This window comes from Myotis daubentonii, chromosome X (genome assembly GCF_963259705.1).
Source record: "Myotis daubentonii chromosome X, mMyoDau2.1, whole genome shotgun sequence".
NCBI lineage: Eukaryota > Metazoa > Chordata > Mammalia > Chiroptera > Vespertilionidae > Myotis > Myotis daubentonii.
In genome coordinates this window covers 10,098,874-10,116,273 of record NC_081861.1, presented here as the reverse complement: position 1 = coordinate 10,116,273, position 17,400 = coordinate 10,098,874, and the positions used below count along the sequence as shown (strand labels likewise).

The 17,400-nt window shown below is 50.8% G+C and overlaps 1 pseudogene; it reads left to right on the top strand.

Moving 5' to 3' along the window:
* The first annotated feature begins 1,365 nt into the window (after positions 1-1,365).
* Positions 1,366-2,719, top strand: LOC132224761 (olfactory receptor 10Q1-like; annotated as a pseudogene).
* The last annotated feature ends 14,681 nt before the right edge of the window (positions 2,720-17,400 follow it).

Sequence of the window (17,400 nt, the reverse complement as noted above, 5' to 3'; positions counted from 1 at the left end):
ACACACACACACACACACACACACACACACACACACACACACACACACACACCAAAAAGCTGTGGTACATTTACACAGTGGAATACTATGCAGCAGTAAAAGAGAAAGATCTCTTAACCTTTAAGACAGTATGGAGGGACTGGGAAGGTATTAAGTCAGAGAAAGAGAAGTATCACATGATCTCACTTAATGTGGAAGATTATGGACAAATTAAACTGATGAAGAAAACAGATGCAGAGGAATGGAAGCATGGAACACACTGATGAATCTCAGAGGGTAGTGGGGCAGGAGGAGGTGGGAAGAGATTAACAAAAGAACTTATATGAATACTAGAGGCCCAGTGCATGAATTTGTGCATCTTGAAAGAAACTGTGGGCTGGGAGGCTGCAGTGGGCACAGAGGCGGGTCTCAGCCCATCTTCCCTGCCCCCGCCCCTCCCGCTGCATCTCCTCCCCCAAGTCCCCTGTAGGCCAGCAGCCCTGCTCCCACCACCACCACTCCCATGCATTGATGGCTCCAGCCCCGCTCACACCCACTGATGGTGCCTAGCGATTGGAGCCAGCACCAGGAGCCGGCAGCAGGTGCGAACACCCGGTGGGACTGCGGCACACAGGAGCACAGAATTTTCAGTAACCACCAGAGGCTCACCCCGATGGCAGCGACTGGCGCCCGCCTTGGTCTGGTGGCCCTGTTCACCTGCTCCACCATCCCACCATGGCCGATGCCCGCCATGTTCTGGCACGCTCCCTGGTGTTCAGTGCATGTGATAGCGACTGTTTGGTTCTGTTCAGTTATTCTGTCATTCAGTCTATCAGGGTTTTATATAGAGAGATATGCATAACACATGGACCCATTCAATAGTGGGGGGCTGTGGGGTAGAGGGAGTCAAAGGGGGAAAAAGGGGACATCTGTGATACTTTGATCAATAAAAGTTTTTTTTTTTTGAATGGAGCCCATTTGCCTATCTTTTGCTTGAAACCATTGGAATGTTAAAACTGGGCAAATTAACCTTTGGACGGGGCCTAGGGTAACCTTATGTGCCAAAGAACTGTTTACAAACATAACTAGAGCCCTGGCTGGTGATGCTCTGTGGTGAAAGCGTGTTGGCCTGTGCACCAAAGTCTCCAGGGTGTGATTCCAGGTAAAGGGCAGGTACCTGGATTTCGGGTTCACTCCCTGCCCGGTTGGAGTGCGTGTGGGAGGTAACCAGTAAATGTGTTCTCTCAAATTGATGTCTCTTTCTCTCTCACCCTAGCTCTACCTCTATCTCCCCTGCCCTCCCTCCCTTCCAATTTCTCAGAAAATCAAAGGAAAAAATATTCTCAGCTGAGGATTAAACAAAAAAGACATAAGAAAGCAGGTATCATGACTACTGGGCTGAAAAGTAAAAGCATCATTAAGCATAAACATCACTATGTTTTGTTATCCGCACCAATAGAAACGCTGCCTTTCTGTGGATGTAAGTGTTCCCCGGCCTTTCTCAGAAATACCCTCTCCCCTTGCCTCCTAATTGGAACACTGTTTGCCTGAATCAGAGCTTTCCTGGATAGCTATTCTTTTGACCTCAAGTAAATGCTAATTTGCTTCTCACTTTGAAAGGCCTTTTATGTGTAGGTTGACACAGGAAATAGTTTCAGCTTTGCAGGCCACGTGATCCTTTGAGACCACTGGCCTCTGGTGTTTTGGCGGGAAAGCTGCCCTAACCAGGATGTGGAGCAATCTGCTCCAACAGAATTTACTGGCCAGCTCCATTCAGGCCAGAGGCCATAGTTTATGGATCCCTGAGTTCGATCAGCCAGCAGTTCTTTATTCTCAGTGACTAGAGGGCAGAATGTTAGAAGCTCATAGAATGCAGACCAGGGCCAAGCCTGGCAAAGTGGGTTGGAGGCCCTGGAGAGGTGGCTATACTCTCATCTGTGGAAAGGGCTGCAGAGTCTCTCACAACTTGGACAATTGCTAGAAAACTGCCCTTTCCAGCCCAGGAGTTCTCCAGGGGAATATAAGATGCCCCGCTGCAGAAAAACCACACTTTAAGCTCCAAACAGCAGATCAGTGATTCTCTCTCATCATTGATGTTTCTGTCTCTCTCTCCCTCTCACTTCCTCTCTGAAATAAATGCACCTCTTCATCGCTCTGGGAGAGCAGAGTGCTTCCTCCTGGCCGTGATGGCCTACGACCGCTTCGTGGCCATCTGCCAGCCCCTGCGCTACACACTCATCGTCACCAGGGTCCTCTGTCTGCAGATGCTGGCTCTGGCATGCGTCAGCGGCTTTGCACTCTCGCTCACTCTTACCACCCTGATATTCCTCTTGCCCTTCTGTCAGTCCCATGAGATCAATCATTTCTTCTGTGACATCCCTGCTGTGCTGTTCCTGGCCTGCTCAGACACACGAGCCAATGAGATTGCCGTCTTCGTGGTCTGCACGCTCATCCTGTTGATTCCCTTCTTACTGATACTGCTCTCCTACGGATTCATTATCACCGCCATCCTCAGCATCCACTCAGCCCAGGGCAGGAGCAAGGCCTTCTCCACCTGTGCCGGGCACCTGCTGGTCTCTCTTCAATGAAGATGAAAATGGCTTTGCTACATTCATCTTCATCAACTCCAAGTCATACTACACCCTGGAACAGGACAAGATAGTCTCCTTTACCTACACCAATGTAACTCCCAAGTCCTACCCCATGGAACAAGGAAGTCAAAGGTGCCCTCAGGCTCTAACCGGTTTGGCTCAGTGGATAGAGCATCGGCCTGCGGACTGAAAGGTCTCAGATTCGATTCCAGTCAAGGGCATGTACCTTGGTTGTGGGCATATCCCCAGTAGGAGGCGTGTAGGAAGCAGCTGATCGATGTTTCTAACTCTCTATCCTTCTCTCTTCATCTCTGTAAAAAAATCAATAAAATATAATTTTTTAAAAAGGTGCCCTCATGAGACTCCTGGAGAGCTATAACTAGATGAGGCGGCAGCCTAAAGCCAGGTGAAGGGCAAAGTAGACTGACTCCACCAGGACTAATCTGACCCCTGACAAGAACCCACTGGGTCATCTCACTGCACACCTTGTGGCTCCACTTCTCCCTTTGAGGGCTGATCCCTGGTTCTGCATGCACCTAAACTTTACCACACTCTTTCCTATGCTCAGAGAGATGGAACAAATCCTAATCCTGAGCCTCTCCAAAACGCAGCCATTCAAGGGGTGTTTTGTTGTCCCTTCTTGGACAATTACATTCATTATCTGGGACATGGTCAGAGGCATGGCCACCAACAGGAAGAAAGTCATGAGCTGACCCAACGAAAACATTAAGGCACCACTTACTGGACAAAGAGTTAGCGAGGATAAAATACAAGGAGCTCCCACGCCCAAACTAGGCAAAGTGAAGACGTGGAAAGGCACAGCCTCCCAGAAATTTAATCTTGCATCACCACAAAACAACCTAGCGATCACTTGAGATACAACAGTGCAAAGCAAACAGCAGCAGCCCTGGGGGCCTGTGACCTGCTCTGCCCCCATCAGCTCACCGTCCTCACGAAGGCATTTCACTCACTGTCCACCCCAGTCCAGCCTCTGGGCCAGGTGACCCTCCTCCTTGCGTTGCTTAAAGGGCCACTTGCTCCTGGTAGGCAGTGCACACTGCCCTTCCTCCCACCTGCCCTGCCCTGCTTGGGGAGGTGCCCCTCCACCGTGGCCACAAGTGCTTACTCATCGCCCAGCACTGAAATGAACTGTCCCTGCCTGGCCTGGGGGCACCTGCAGGCAAGGGGTGTGATTACTCTGTTACCAGAGACCTGGCAGGTAACAGGTACTCGGTACGCAGTAACCAAACTGAGAGCCCCATGCGCTTCGGCTTACCTTCCCACCCTGGCTGCTAATGAATGAAAGCCTTCAACACCTGCTGAGCCCAGGCCTCTGTGTTCAGGGACTCATGTCAGATGTAAGGATCTCAAGAGAGTGTTTGCTGACCCCACTCCCACCCCACAGGCTGGGCTATGTGCCATGGACCCTGAATTTTCCTCCATCATGGCACTTAGCAAGAAAGAATTGTTCATGGAATAAATGAATGATTGATTGGGCACCTTGTGTGTAACAGGCGCTGGGCATAGCACTGGGGCTACAGAAAAGCAACACAGACCCTGCCCTCAAGGAGCTCACAAATTAGCCTGGGGGATTAGGCACCGAAACAACTTTATTTAACACAATTGTTACCAGCTCTTCAGAGGAAGGAGTGACTTGTCCCAACCCCAAACCGAGGAACACCCACATTCTGCTAAAAGGGTCAGGAATGGGGGGACTGGGTTCTTGATGATTGACCCTTCATTGGACAAGTAAACCAGCATGATGACCCTCTCCCTCTGGACTGCACAATCAGTCAATACATTTCTTTATAGTTTAAGCCCCAAAAGCATTCCTTACTGACACAGAAAAACCCAATGAGCATCAGCTATTTCCAACCTTGCCTGTCTCCTCAATTTGCAGTTCCTCCTACCCACCTCATGATACCTAGGCGATGACCACATCCTCTATAGCTAAGAGGCCCCAGAGCCACCAGAGGGGCACTCCTCAATGGCAGTGGCAGATCTGGGAGGGCAGGAACCATGTAGATAGATCATTTTTCTCAGTGCCCAGCCCTGCTTGCTTTTTGGTCAGAAGGATCGCCTAAAGCAGTGGTTGGCAAACTGCGGCTCGTGAGCCACATGCGGCTCTTTGGCCCCTTGAGTGTGGCTCTTCCACAAAATACCACATGCAGGCGCGCACGTACAGTGCGATTGAAATTTCATGGCCCATGCACAGAAGTCGGTATTTTATGGAAGAGCCACACTCAAGAGGCCAAAGAGCCACATGTGGTTCATGTACCGCAGTTTACTGACCACTGCCCTAGAGCAGCGGTGGCCCCCGGTGATCCTCAGACCACTGGTGGTCTGTGAGGTCGGAAAGGTTGGCACCCAGTGCCCTAGAGGCTCTGCCCAGGAGCTTACACACCAGCAGACTCCTGGTCACAGTCAGGGCTACGGGTGCTGTGCCAAAGTTAGGCTCAGGTTGCTATCCAACGGGGCAATGCTGTTCCCCATCTTCTGGGATTGTGCTGAGGATTCGTGGATAAGCCCGGAAAGCGATGCCTGGGCAGCCCCTGGCATACAGGGTGCCGATCAATGGAAACAGGGGTTAGCGAGCTGATGGGTACTGCGTCCTTCCATGTGGCCCCCTCACCCTCCAGATGCCCTTCCTTCAGTGCCCTCAGAGCTGGGAGAGGCTGCAGCCTGGAAGGTTTGGGGGGCTGACTCCCTGAGGAGGTCCTGCAGGAAACATAGATGGCGACTCCAGCTGGATCCCAGGGAAGGTGGTGATCATTAAATTGATTCCATATGGCTACGGAGAGAGCAGTCAGGAGTGAGGGGGAGACAGACATCGACCAAAATGGTAGCAGTTTGTTGCCCACAATACCCCACTGCAGCCCCATGTGGGCCCTGTGCTGCTGGGCCCTATAATGCCCTTACAAAGGGTGCACGGATGCCCATCTATTTGGACAAGGCATCGTGGTTCATGCCAAATATGTTTTTAGATATATTTATTGCTTTCCATACAAGTCCTCTTTGCTTCAGAAATGTGAAGGTCTTAACCGCTGTGCAGCCAGAGGGTTTAGGCTAGATCTGGTGCTATCGAGATACAGGCTGGATGTGCTGAGCACCTCCTACGTAGCTGCGTGTGCATGTGCTTCTTGCTCATGCACACATGTGCACGTGTACTTAGAAGGATTAGACAGAAAAATATTCTTTTGTGTCATCTTGATAAAATGCTGATGACAGCAAACTTGCAGTTGCCTCTGGAGCAGCGGTTCTCAACCTGTGGGTCGCGACCCCTTTGGCAGTCGAATGACCCTTTCGCAGGGGTCGCCTAAGACCATCCTGCATATCAGATATTTACATGATGATTCATAACAGTAGCAACATTACAGTTATGAAGTAGCAACGAAAATAATTCTATGGTTGGGTCACAACATGAGGAACTGTATTTAAAGGGCCAGAAGGTTGAGAACCACTGCTTTAGAGGACTAAGTGTCCATGTTGGATGGGCATTATGTGTGGAGTTTAGGAAGGATTGCTCTTGGGAAGCAGCTCAAAGTGATGAGGACAGCAGGGCTGTGCCACACGGGCCCCACGGTCATTAGGCTGGGTCCCCAGGCTCCGTGACTTCAGGGACTTCACCACAGTCCTCCTACCTGCATCAGGAAAAGGGGCCAAGGGCAAGCACCTTCAAAGGAAAGATTGGCCTTCGGTGAATAGAAGAGGATAATTCAAACTTCAGCAAAGTAGTTCACTTGGGAACTAATTCAAATGTTCTCTGAACAACAATTGCTAAAAAGTTCTATTAATTTTTCTCTGTTTACAAATGTAATTGATAGCCACTGTCAATATTAGAAAAAAATTGGGCAAGTTTGGAAAAAAATAATTACCCATCATCTCCCTACTAAAGATAACCACAATGAAAATGTTGGTGTACTTCGGGATGGAATGAGGTCATTCATGTTTAGTATTTAGAACAGTGACTGGAACATGGTAATCACTCAATGCATGTTATTGCTTTTTTAAAAAAAATCTCATCTAAAAGTTGTTCTTATTAGTTTTAGAGGAGAAAAAGTGAGAGAGAAACTTTGATGTGAGAGAGAAACATAAGTCGGTTGCCTTCTGACTGGCCTGACAGGGAATCAAACCAACTACCTAGGACAGTGGTTGGCAAACTGAGGCTCGCGAGCCACATGCGGCTCTTTGGCCCCTTGAGTGTGGCTCTCCCACAAAATACCGACTTCTGTGCATGGGCCACGAAATTTCAATCGCACTGTACGTGTGCGCCTGCATGTGGTATTTTGTGGAAGAGCCACACTCAAGGGGCCAAAGAGCCGCATGTGGCTCGCGAGCCGCGGTTTGCCGACCACTGAATGTTTCCACACAGGGAATTGAACCTGTAACCTTTTAATATACAGATGATGCTGCAAACACCTGAGCCACACGGCCAGGGTCATGTTATTGGTTATTATTATTCCCTTGTTAGTAGGCTTAGGAAAGTCTTACCCTGTCCAAAAATCAAAGTTCATCTAATTTTTTTCTAGTATTTACACTTTGATTTTATTGTGTGATAATACAAAAAAACCTACCCATTATAAACAATTCATATCTCTTAAAAATCAGTAGCATAAATGGAAAAGCATTCCTTCACACACTTACCCCCTGTGTCTCAGTGTGATACATTAAAAGCAGCTTCTGACCTCAGTGCTCATTTGTCCCGTCCTATTTCATTCATTAAACAGTCACTTGCACCTCAGAAGTGTCCTTAAAGGATCTGTCCCGTGAGTCTTGGCTGCGTCAGCAGAGAGCTGTGTCCAGGTGCAAACTCCCCTGCACTCCCAGGGCCCCTGTGCACAGGCTGTGCGGAGGCAGGAGAAGGGGGGCGTGCAGGGAGCTGGAGGGGAGCGCGGGCACTGGGAACAGAGGTGTCCTCCCCAGCACTGTGGCCTCAGGGGGCACGAGGGACGCAGGGGCCCAGATTCTCAGCAGGAATAGGCAGCCTGCAGGCGAGGGAGAGCAGGAAGATTCCAGAGATAAGTAGACAGCACAGGCAGGAGCTCCTTAGCGGGTCAGAGCAGAGCCCTGCACGTGTCACCTGTCCAGCCTGCTTCTCCCTCCTCGGCCCCATGTCAGCGTGACCCAGTTATGCCAATCCCTGGGGGTCCTCCTTGTCACCACACTGTTCGCCCTCCCCACCCAGTCCTTGCTGGATCTGTGGCTCTTCCCTGCTAACAGCTACTTCCTGTGTTTTCTCTTGAATCCCTTCACCCACCTGCCCTGCTTGCTGTGTTCCTGTCTGGGATTCTGTCATCCTTTCTCCCCAAGGAGTCAGCGCCCTGGGAAAGGCTTTCTGCAGGCTTCCCTCCCTGCTGTACTATTCCCAGTTCCCGGAACAGTGTGGGGCGCGGAGACCCCAGAACAAATACTTGCCCATGGGAGCAGCTGGATGTGGGGAGGCCTCCCCTGTACCCTCCGTCCCTTCCCCTCTCCCATCCCCCAAACACAAGCAGAGGTGGAGCAGGAGCGGCTTTGGAAAATGGCATTTCAATTGTCACATTTCCAGGTTGATTTATTGGTGGGTTTTTTTGGTGTTTATTTTTTAGGAGAAAGGGATGTCCCCTTTGATAACTCCCATCCCCTCTCACCCCTCAACCTGATCTCAGGGTGTGGGGAAAGTCTTTTGAGAATCTACTCAGCTGTAAGATAGCACGGCCTGTGTTACAAAGCTTTCCCACCAGGTTTGGGATTAGCTGTGACACAGACATGGCTTAAGTAAAGCTGCTACATGGAATACTTGAGATGTGGGAAGTGCATCAGCCTTAAGCTCAGATAGGGGCCCATTCCCTGATCCCTTCCCTGGCTGGTGCCCACAATTGTGCCAAGCCAGGGGAGCAGTCCCTGATCCTTGGGAGGGACAGAACACCACATCTACCCACTCTTAACTTGTGGGCAGAGGGAGAGTGTTGGCACAGAAACACCCCTCCAGGCATTGCCCTAGCCCTGCCCACCTCTCTATACCTTTCCTGGTGACTTGATCCCCTTCCCAGACAGATCAGCTGACACAGGGTGTCCTACCAACTGAGGGCTCCTGGCACCTCTGACACCACCAGCCTTCTCCCCATCTCCAGCACACCCACCCTCCCACACCTAGGGGGAAGGAGAGCCCCCAGGAGGGCTGAGCCAGCAGAGGGTAAAGCAGCTGGGTTGTCCCAGAGGTGGTGCTCCGGCTCCTTTTCTGCTTTTGTCCAACTTGCTGGTCCCTCCTGAGCGCCTGGACCCCGCCCGCCCCAGCCTGACGTGTGAGACAGGGCAGTGTGCGTGCGGGCAGAGGCAGAGGAGCCAGCAGCCACCCTCCCCAGGCCGGTGGGCAGCACTAAGTGGTGCTGAAGGAGCAAGGCCCATCCACCGCCTCCTCCAGGGTCTGAGTTGGGGTTCGCGGGGGCAGGGCAGGCAGGGCCCAGGCGGGACTCCCGGGGGACCGGCCCAGAGGCCCCTGACCCACTCTCAGGCCCAATGACAGGGACCGCCAGCGGCAAGCTGTTCACCGTGAGGGTAGCTGGGCGGGCACCCGCACAGGCTCTGAGGTTCACCCACCAGCCTGTTGCTGGGCAGGCTTCGCGGGAAACATTCATATGCCCAGGGCACTCATTGGCTGGGTTTTCTGGCCAATGGCGCAGGGCCTGTTTGCGCCAGCCTGTTGCTGGGCAGGCTTCACGGGATACAGTCACGTGCCCAGGGCACTCATTGGCTGGGTTTCTGGCCAATGGCGCAGGGCCTGTTTGTGCGCATGTGCTCTGGGCCTTCAAGGGGTGGCACCGGCTAGGGGGCGGAGCTTCCTGTCAGACCGTTGGCGCCTCAGGGGGAGGGCTCTCAGAAGTCCCAAAGAGAGGCAGAGGGGCCATGGAGAATGACGACGGTGTCCCAGGCCGCGTGGCCGAAGATGGGGAAGGACAGGCCATTCCGGGCGACCCTGGCATCCCAGATGGCCCTGGAGGCCACGAGGGCCCCGGGACAGGTGGCAGCGGGGAGGCCGGTGCTGTCGCCAGGGAAGCACCAGAGGTCGCCCAAGCCCTCGATGCTCCAGGGCCAAACGCAGATGCCGAGCCAGAGTCCATGGCCGGAAGGCCAAGACCAGAGGTTTTCCAGTTGTATCCTATTTGAGGAGGGGCCGGGTGGTCAGGGGGACGGACCTAGGCCAGACACTGGGTCGGGAGGAGGGGTCAGCCTGGGTAGGGAGGGAAGAGGGGCGGGGCCGGCCGGGGTTGGGGGGCGGGGGGCTGAGGGGATGGGGTAATGGCGGGCAGTGGAGATGGTGGGGGAGGCGGCCTGAGGGACCAGGAAGGAGGGACCATACGTGAGGGACTAAGACGGGGCTGAGTGGCCTGAGCGGAAGCAGCAAAGTCTGGATGGGATGGTGCCTTAACTGACTCCTCTAGCTCCATCCTGGTGCCATTCAGGTCATCCGTGGAGGCAGTGAGAGCGTGCCATTTCCTGGGCCCGCGTACCCAATCTCATGTAGCAACAGTGGAGCAGGAGCTTATAGTGTCTGACAGTCTTCTAACTATGTTAGTTCTAAAGAGGGTCATGGTGGGGGACTGGAGGTGGGGCAGGCAGGTGGCTAGGGTGGGTCTCCCGAGGGTCTTTATAATATTGAATTGGAGATTTCCCCCAAAGAAGATCCAGCCCTGGCCAGTGAAACTCAGTGGTTAGCGCCTGGCGAGCACACTGGAGGGTGGAAGGTTCTATCCCCTGTTAAGGGCACCTACCTGAGTTGCAGGTTTAATACCTGCCCCCGCCCCCATCAGTTTATGGGTCAGTGTGTGAGGGAAGCAACTGATGCATGTGTTTCTCCTCTCACATTTATGTTTCTCTCTCTCTCTCTCTCTCCCTCTCTCTCCCCCTTCCCTCCCACCTTCCACTCTCTTAAAATAAAATAAAATAAATAAAATAATATAAAATAAAATAAAATAATAGAATAGAATAGAATAAATAAAAGTCAGTTCTAGGGAGGTATTCAGGGTGAACTGGGCCTGTCGCCACCTGAAGGGCCAGAGAGAGCTATGTGCATGCCGATTTATCACCTTTGATTTGATTTTCTTTTTCCCTCATTTAGCCAATTCACTGCTCAAGATATTAACCAACTGCGAATTTCTGTCTTCTCCTGTATCCATGAGCTTTGCCTGCTGATCCGGACCATGCGGCGCACTGTGCCCCCATTTTCTTAGGTTAACCCCAGGTCCATAAGTGGGGGCTAGGACTAACCTAGAGGCCCTCCCTAGGTAGTGCTTGCTTCCCTGAGGCATGGAACCCTACAGGAGTTGCCACTTCAGTATGGGGGCCTGATTGTTTGCTTGTACTGGCCATTTGTTACTTTCAATTCCATTGTTTCGCTGTTGCTGGAGGAGGGGTTCTAGATTGTGTGTTACAGCAGAAAATACAAGTGAACCGCTACTCTTCTCTGAGTGCGGTTTTCTATTACCTGACACCCTCCACATTTACTTGCCTTTGTCTCTGGGTTGGAGCGGAGATGGGCAATTCAGTTACTCTAGTCAGTAGAAGACAATTTAAGAAAAAAAGGAAAATGAAAATGAATTGTGTCCTGCCATTCAGCATTAACAGCTGCTGGTATTTCGGAATATTTTCTTAGCTTTATAATTGCATTTATATATTGGATGCACAAAATAATATACAATGTATAAGTTTTGCAAATTCAGAATTAAATGTTTCCTGAACTATTTATATTTTCTTTTCTTGTGATGAGAACTTTAAAAATATACTCTATTTATTTATTTGCTTGTTTATTTTTATAATTCTTTGTTGTGTTGCATGTCACCCTTTTCCCCCCATTGAACCCCTCCAGCCCACTCCCGCCCCCCACCCCAAGCCCTTACCACCCATTGTGGCCCTGGGCCATGCATATATGCATATAAGTTTCGTGGTTGATTACTTCCCACCACCCACCCTCCTCCATCTTCCCTCCCATATTCCGCACTCTGTTCCATGCTTCCATGTGTCTGCATCCACTCCATTCATCAGTTTATTTTTTTATCTAAGAAAAGCTTTAAATACATGTCTCTGGATGCATAAAAGAAGTACAATAATATAATTGCTTATCATTTAGTGTTTCCGTTTTCCTTCTAATACAATGATTCAATGGAATTCTTCTATGATTTTGCGTGGTTATTTCCTCAAGATAGATTCCAATAGGTATAAGGACTGAGTTAAAAATATGTTTCTATTTCTTTTCTTAAGGCTGTTAGTCTACAGTACGCAATTGCTATCCAAAAAGTGTGCCCTCCCCCCAGAGTTCTAGTTTGCTCACCTTCTTATACCAGTAGGTCAGCAGACACAGGGTTATTTCTCAGTTGAGGGACCCTGGCACCCCTAGCCCTCCCCTGCCATTTGCCACCCCCACCCCTGAGGAGCAAGACTTTCTCCTAGGGGTAAGGACAGCCCATGAGGGTTGTGCCAGCAGAAGGTAGAGCAACTGGGAGTTAGTTGTCCCAGGGTGGTGCTCCCGCTCCTGCTACCCTTGTGTCCAGCTGGTCCCACCGGAGCAATGTGGATCCAGCCGCCCCAAGCCTGTCACCAGGAGACATGGCAGTGTGCGTGCCTGGCAGAGGCAGTGGGGCTGGCAGCTACCCCTCCCCCAGGCTGGCACCACGAAGTGACAGTGCCCGGGTGAGAAATGGATGGTGTTGAAGGAGCAAGGCCCATCCATCCCAGCTCCTCCAGGGTCTCAGCTGGCGGTACACGAGGGCGGTACACGAGGGCCCAGGAGTGACTCTTAGCGGACCTGTACAGGCTTTGGGGCTCGCCCAGAAACATGGCGTTGGGCAGGCTTAGGGAGGGGGGGAGGGGGGCGGGTAAACAGTCACGTGCCCAGGGCCGTTTCTGGCCAATGGAGGCAGGACATGTTTGTGCATGCGCTCTGGGGAGCCGAGTGCTATTACCGGCTAGGGGGCGGACGTAGCTTCCTGTTAGAACTTGGGCGCCTCCTAGATAGGCGCTCTCAGAAGTCACAAGCAAAGGCCGAGGAGCCATGCAGGCTGAAGATGGAGGCGCAGGCGGTGTGGCCGAAGATGGGGAAGGCCAGGCCAGTCATGGCGACACTGGCAACCCAGATGGCCCTGGAGGCCACGAGGGCCCCGGGAGAGGCAGCAGCGGGGAGGCCGGTGCCGTTGCCGGGCCAGCGCCACAGGTCTCGCGGCCATTTGATGCTCCTAGGCCTGGTGCAGATGCCGAGCCAGGGACCATAGCCAGAAATCCACAACAACCACGACGAAGAGGGCTCCAATTGTATCCTATTTGGCAAGTGGCTGGATGGCCAGGGGGACACAGTAGGCAGGGAGGAGGGGTCAGCCTGGGCTAGGGAGCAAAGAAGGGAGAGAGGTGAGTGGGTGGCTGATGGGATGGGCCAGTGGTTGGCAGTTGAGATGGTGGGGGGAGGTAGCCTCAGGGACCAGGAAGGGGACTAAGATGAACGAGAGTGGCCTGAGGTGAAGTAGCAACGTCTGTATGGGATGGTTCCTTAACTGAATCTCCTCTAGCTCCATCACAGTGTCTTTCCAGTCACACATGGAGGCAGTGTTGGCCTTCCAGTACCTGGCCCGGTGTCCCCAACCCCAACGAATGGTCGTTAAGCAGGAACTCATAGTGGTTGACAATCTTCTAACTATGTTAGTTCTAAAAAGGGCCACAGTGTGGGGGACTTGGGGTGGGTCAGGTGGCCAGGGTGATTCTCTGGAGGGTCATTATAATAGTGAATTGGAGACCCTCAGAAAAGTCAGGTCCAAGGAGTTACTTGTGGTGAACTGGGCCTGTCGCCACCTGAGGGAACAGAGAGAGCTCGGTGCAGAGTTATCATATTTAATTTGATTTCCTCCCCCCTTCTTTTAGCCAACTGACTTCAGAAGACCCTGGCCAGCTCCTAATGTCTTTCTCCTCCTGCCTCCATGAGTTTTGCCAGCTGATTCAGACCATGCAGCACATTATGCCTCCGTTTCTTTTAGTTAACCCTAGGTCGGAAGAAGAGGACTAAGGCTGACCTAGGGTGCCTCCCTAGGCACTGCATGCTTCCCTGGGCCATTGGTTCCTACAGGGGTTGCCACTTTATTATGGGAGCCCAATTGTGTGCTTGTATTGGCCCTTCCGCACTCTCACCTCTATTGTTTCCCTGTTGTTGGAGGATGGGGTTCTTAATTGTTTGTTACAGCAGGAAATAAAGGTGAACTGCTATTCTTGTCTGAGATTATTTTCAGTTACTGCACCTCCAAATCTTTTTTTGCCTTTGTCTCTGGTTTCATGGGGAGGTAAGAGATTCAGCATTAACTGCTGTCGGTATTTTGGAATATTTTCTTTTATAGTTGCATTTATGTATGAATGGCACAGCAGTAGTATATAATGTATAATTTTTGCAAGTTCAGGATTAAAGTTTTTCCGAACTATTTTCATTTAACATATGAGCTCTTTATTTTTCAAAAAATTTTTAAATACATATCAATGGATGCATAAAAGAAGTATAATAGTGTAATTGTTGAACATCTAATGTTTTCATTTTCCCTCTTATAAATAATGATTTGATGGAGTTCTGTATAATTTTATTTGAATGGTTATTTCCTCAAGATAGATTCCAAGAGGTAGATCAGAGTTAAAAATGTATGTTTCTATTTATTTTTAAGGCTGTTAGCTTACAGTACACAATTGCTATCCAGAAAGTATGCCCTCCCACCAGATTTCTAATTTCCCCAGCTATTTATGACAGTAGTTCTGATTCTTGTCAAAAATACCAACAATGCCCTGACCGGTTTGGCTCACTGGATAGAGCGTCGGCCTGGGGACTGAAGGGTCCCAGGTTCGATTACGGTCAAGGGCATGTACCTTGGTTGTGGGCACATCCCCAGTGGGAGGTGTGCAGGAGGCAGCTGATCGATGCTTCTCTCTCATCGATGTTTCTGACTCTCTATCCCTCTCCCTTCCTCTCTGTAAAAAATCAATAAAATATATTAAAAAAAATACCAACAATGACACACACACACAAAATACAACTTAGTTTCCATGAGGAGATCAAACAACCCAGGAACACTAAAATAGGAATTTTTTAAATATATATTTTTATTTTAGAGAGGAAAGGAGAGGGAGAGAGAGATAGAAACATCAAAGAGAGAAATTAATTGATCAGCTGCCTCCTGCATGCCCCACACTAGGGACTGATCCTGCTATCCAGGCACGTGCCCTGACCAGGAGCCAAACCATGATCTCTTGGTTCATAGGTCGATGCTCAACCACTGAGCCACACCAGCTGGGCATAGAATAGGAATTTTGTGGCTTACTAACATTTCAGATCAGTGATGAACTGTTGAGATGATGAGTTAAGCATTAAAGGGGAGCAAGTTAACTCCTAAAATACCTAGTTTCTGGCAACCTTGCCAATCTTGCTTATAGTTTTTATAGCTTTTATGAGGATTACATCAGATTTTCATCATAGGTGATCAGGTTGTCTGCAGATAAGGCAGTTTGAGATTATTTTGAATTGAGAAATTTTAAAACAGAGGAAATGCAGAAAAAACACATAGAAAAACCACAAAACTAAAAATAGCAGACAGAAACATGAGGGAAAAGAAATAATAGAGATACAGTGCAATCAGAAAACAAAAGATTAAATGCCTGTAATAAGTCCTCATGTAGCAATAATCACCCTAAATGTAAATGGACTGGACTCTCCAATCAAAAGGTACAGAGTAGCAGGATCCATTAAACAATAAGACTCTACTATACGTAACCTTCAGGAGACCCATCTCAGCTCCAAAGACACACATAAGCTCAGGGTGAATAGGTGGAAGAGGATACTCCAAACAAATGGCACCGTGAGAAAAGTGAGTTTAGTCCTATTTATATCAGACAAAATAGATTTCAAGGCAAAAAGGTAACAAGAGACAAAGATGGACATTTATAATGAAAAAGGGGACAATTCATCAAGAAGACATAATACTTATTAATATACTAGTGGCCTGGTGCACAAAATTCATGCACATTAAAAGGGGGTTAATTAGAGGAAATATTTTAATATTGCTATTTGCCCTTTCTCTACAATAGAAGTGTCAGAGATGAAAGAAAATTAATAAAATTTATATGAAAATCTTCCTCCTGTCAGAGTCTGGGGTGCGCCACGGGACCCAGAGTCAAGTCCCTACCCACCCACGTGCGCCTCAAAATTGCACGAGACCCAGACCCGGCCGGCCCTTCCCCCATTGGGCTAGATCCAGACCTGGCCGGTCCCACCCTTGTCAAGCCCCACCAGGCAGGGGGCACAGCCTCAGGTCCCCTGGCCTGGCGCTGGGGCAGGGGGCATGGCCTGAGGTCCCCCAGCCTGGGCCAGGGTGTAAGGCATGCCTTGAGGTCCCTCGTCAAGCCCCACTGGGTGGGGGACGTGGCCTGAGATCCCCTGTCAAGACCCACTGGGTGGGGGGCATGGCCTGAGGTTCCCCTGCCTGGCTCTGGGAGGAGGGTGCAGCCTCAGGTCCCCTGTCAAGCCCCTCCAGGCGGGGATGCGGCCTCAGGTCCCCTGGCTTGGTGCTGGGGTAAGGGGCTGGGGTAAGGGGCTTGATGAGGTCCCCCATCAAGCCCTGCTAGGGTGGGGGGCATGTCCTGAGGTCCCCCGGCCTAGTGCCGGGGCAGGGGGCACAGCCTGAGGTTCCCTGGTCCAGCACCAGGGTGGGGGGCACACCTTGAGGTCCCCTGTCAAGCCCTGCCGGGTGGGGGGACATGGCCTCAGATCCCCTGGCCCGGTGCTGGGACAGGGGGTGTGGCCTGAGGTCCCTTGGCCTTGTGCCAGGGCCAGGGGCATGGCCTGAGGCCCCCCATCAAGCCCTGCCAGGTAGAGGGCGCAGTCTGAGGTCCCTGGCCTGGCTCCAGGGTGGGGTGTGCGGCCTGAGATCTCCTGTCAAGCCCCATGGAGGGGGGGTGTGTGGGCGCGCAGCTTCAGGTCCCTACTGATTGCTCATTCAGGCTCGTTACAGAAACTCAGCCTCCACTGTGGGTGCAGCCATCTTGTGTTACAGAAACCCCACCTCCGCTGTGGGTGCAGCCATCTCGTATTAGGGAAACCCCCACCTCCGCTGCGGGTGCCGCCATCTTTGTGGCAGAGTGATGGTCAAATTTGCATATTCCCTCTTTATTATACAGGACTAGTGGCCTGGTGCATGATATTTGTGCACATTAAAAGGAAATTAGAGGAAATATTTTAATATTGTTATTTGCTCTTTCTCTATAATAGAAGTGTCAGAGATGAAAAAAATTAGTAAAATGTATATGAAAATCTCCCTCCTGTTAGAGTCTGGAGAGTGCCATGGGACCCAGAGTCAAATGCCCGCCCACCTGTGCATGCCTCAAAATCCACAAGACCCAGACCCAGCTGGTCCCAACCCCATCAAGCCCCACAGGATGGGGAGCACAGCCTCAGGTTCCCCATCAAGTCCCGCCAAGCGGGGAGTGCAGCCTAAGGTCCCCCAGCCCGGCACCGGGGTGGGGGGCGTGGTGTGACAGCATGATGGCATGACAATCATTTGTATGTTAGCTCTTTATTATATAGGCTGTACACCCAATCTGGAAGCATCAAAATATACAAAGCAATTATCAATAGACTGAAAGGGAGAAATTGATAATTATCTATAATAATAAAAGCATAATATGATAATTAGACCAGATGTCCTTCCGGACAACCTTCTGGATGAAGCCTAGGCTGAGAGGGAAGCTCAGGTCCCGGGTGCCAGAGGGAAGCCGGTGCCGGCAGCTGAGGGAAGGCCTACTCTTGCATGAATTTCATGCAACGGGCCTCTAGTACAAT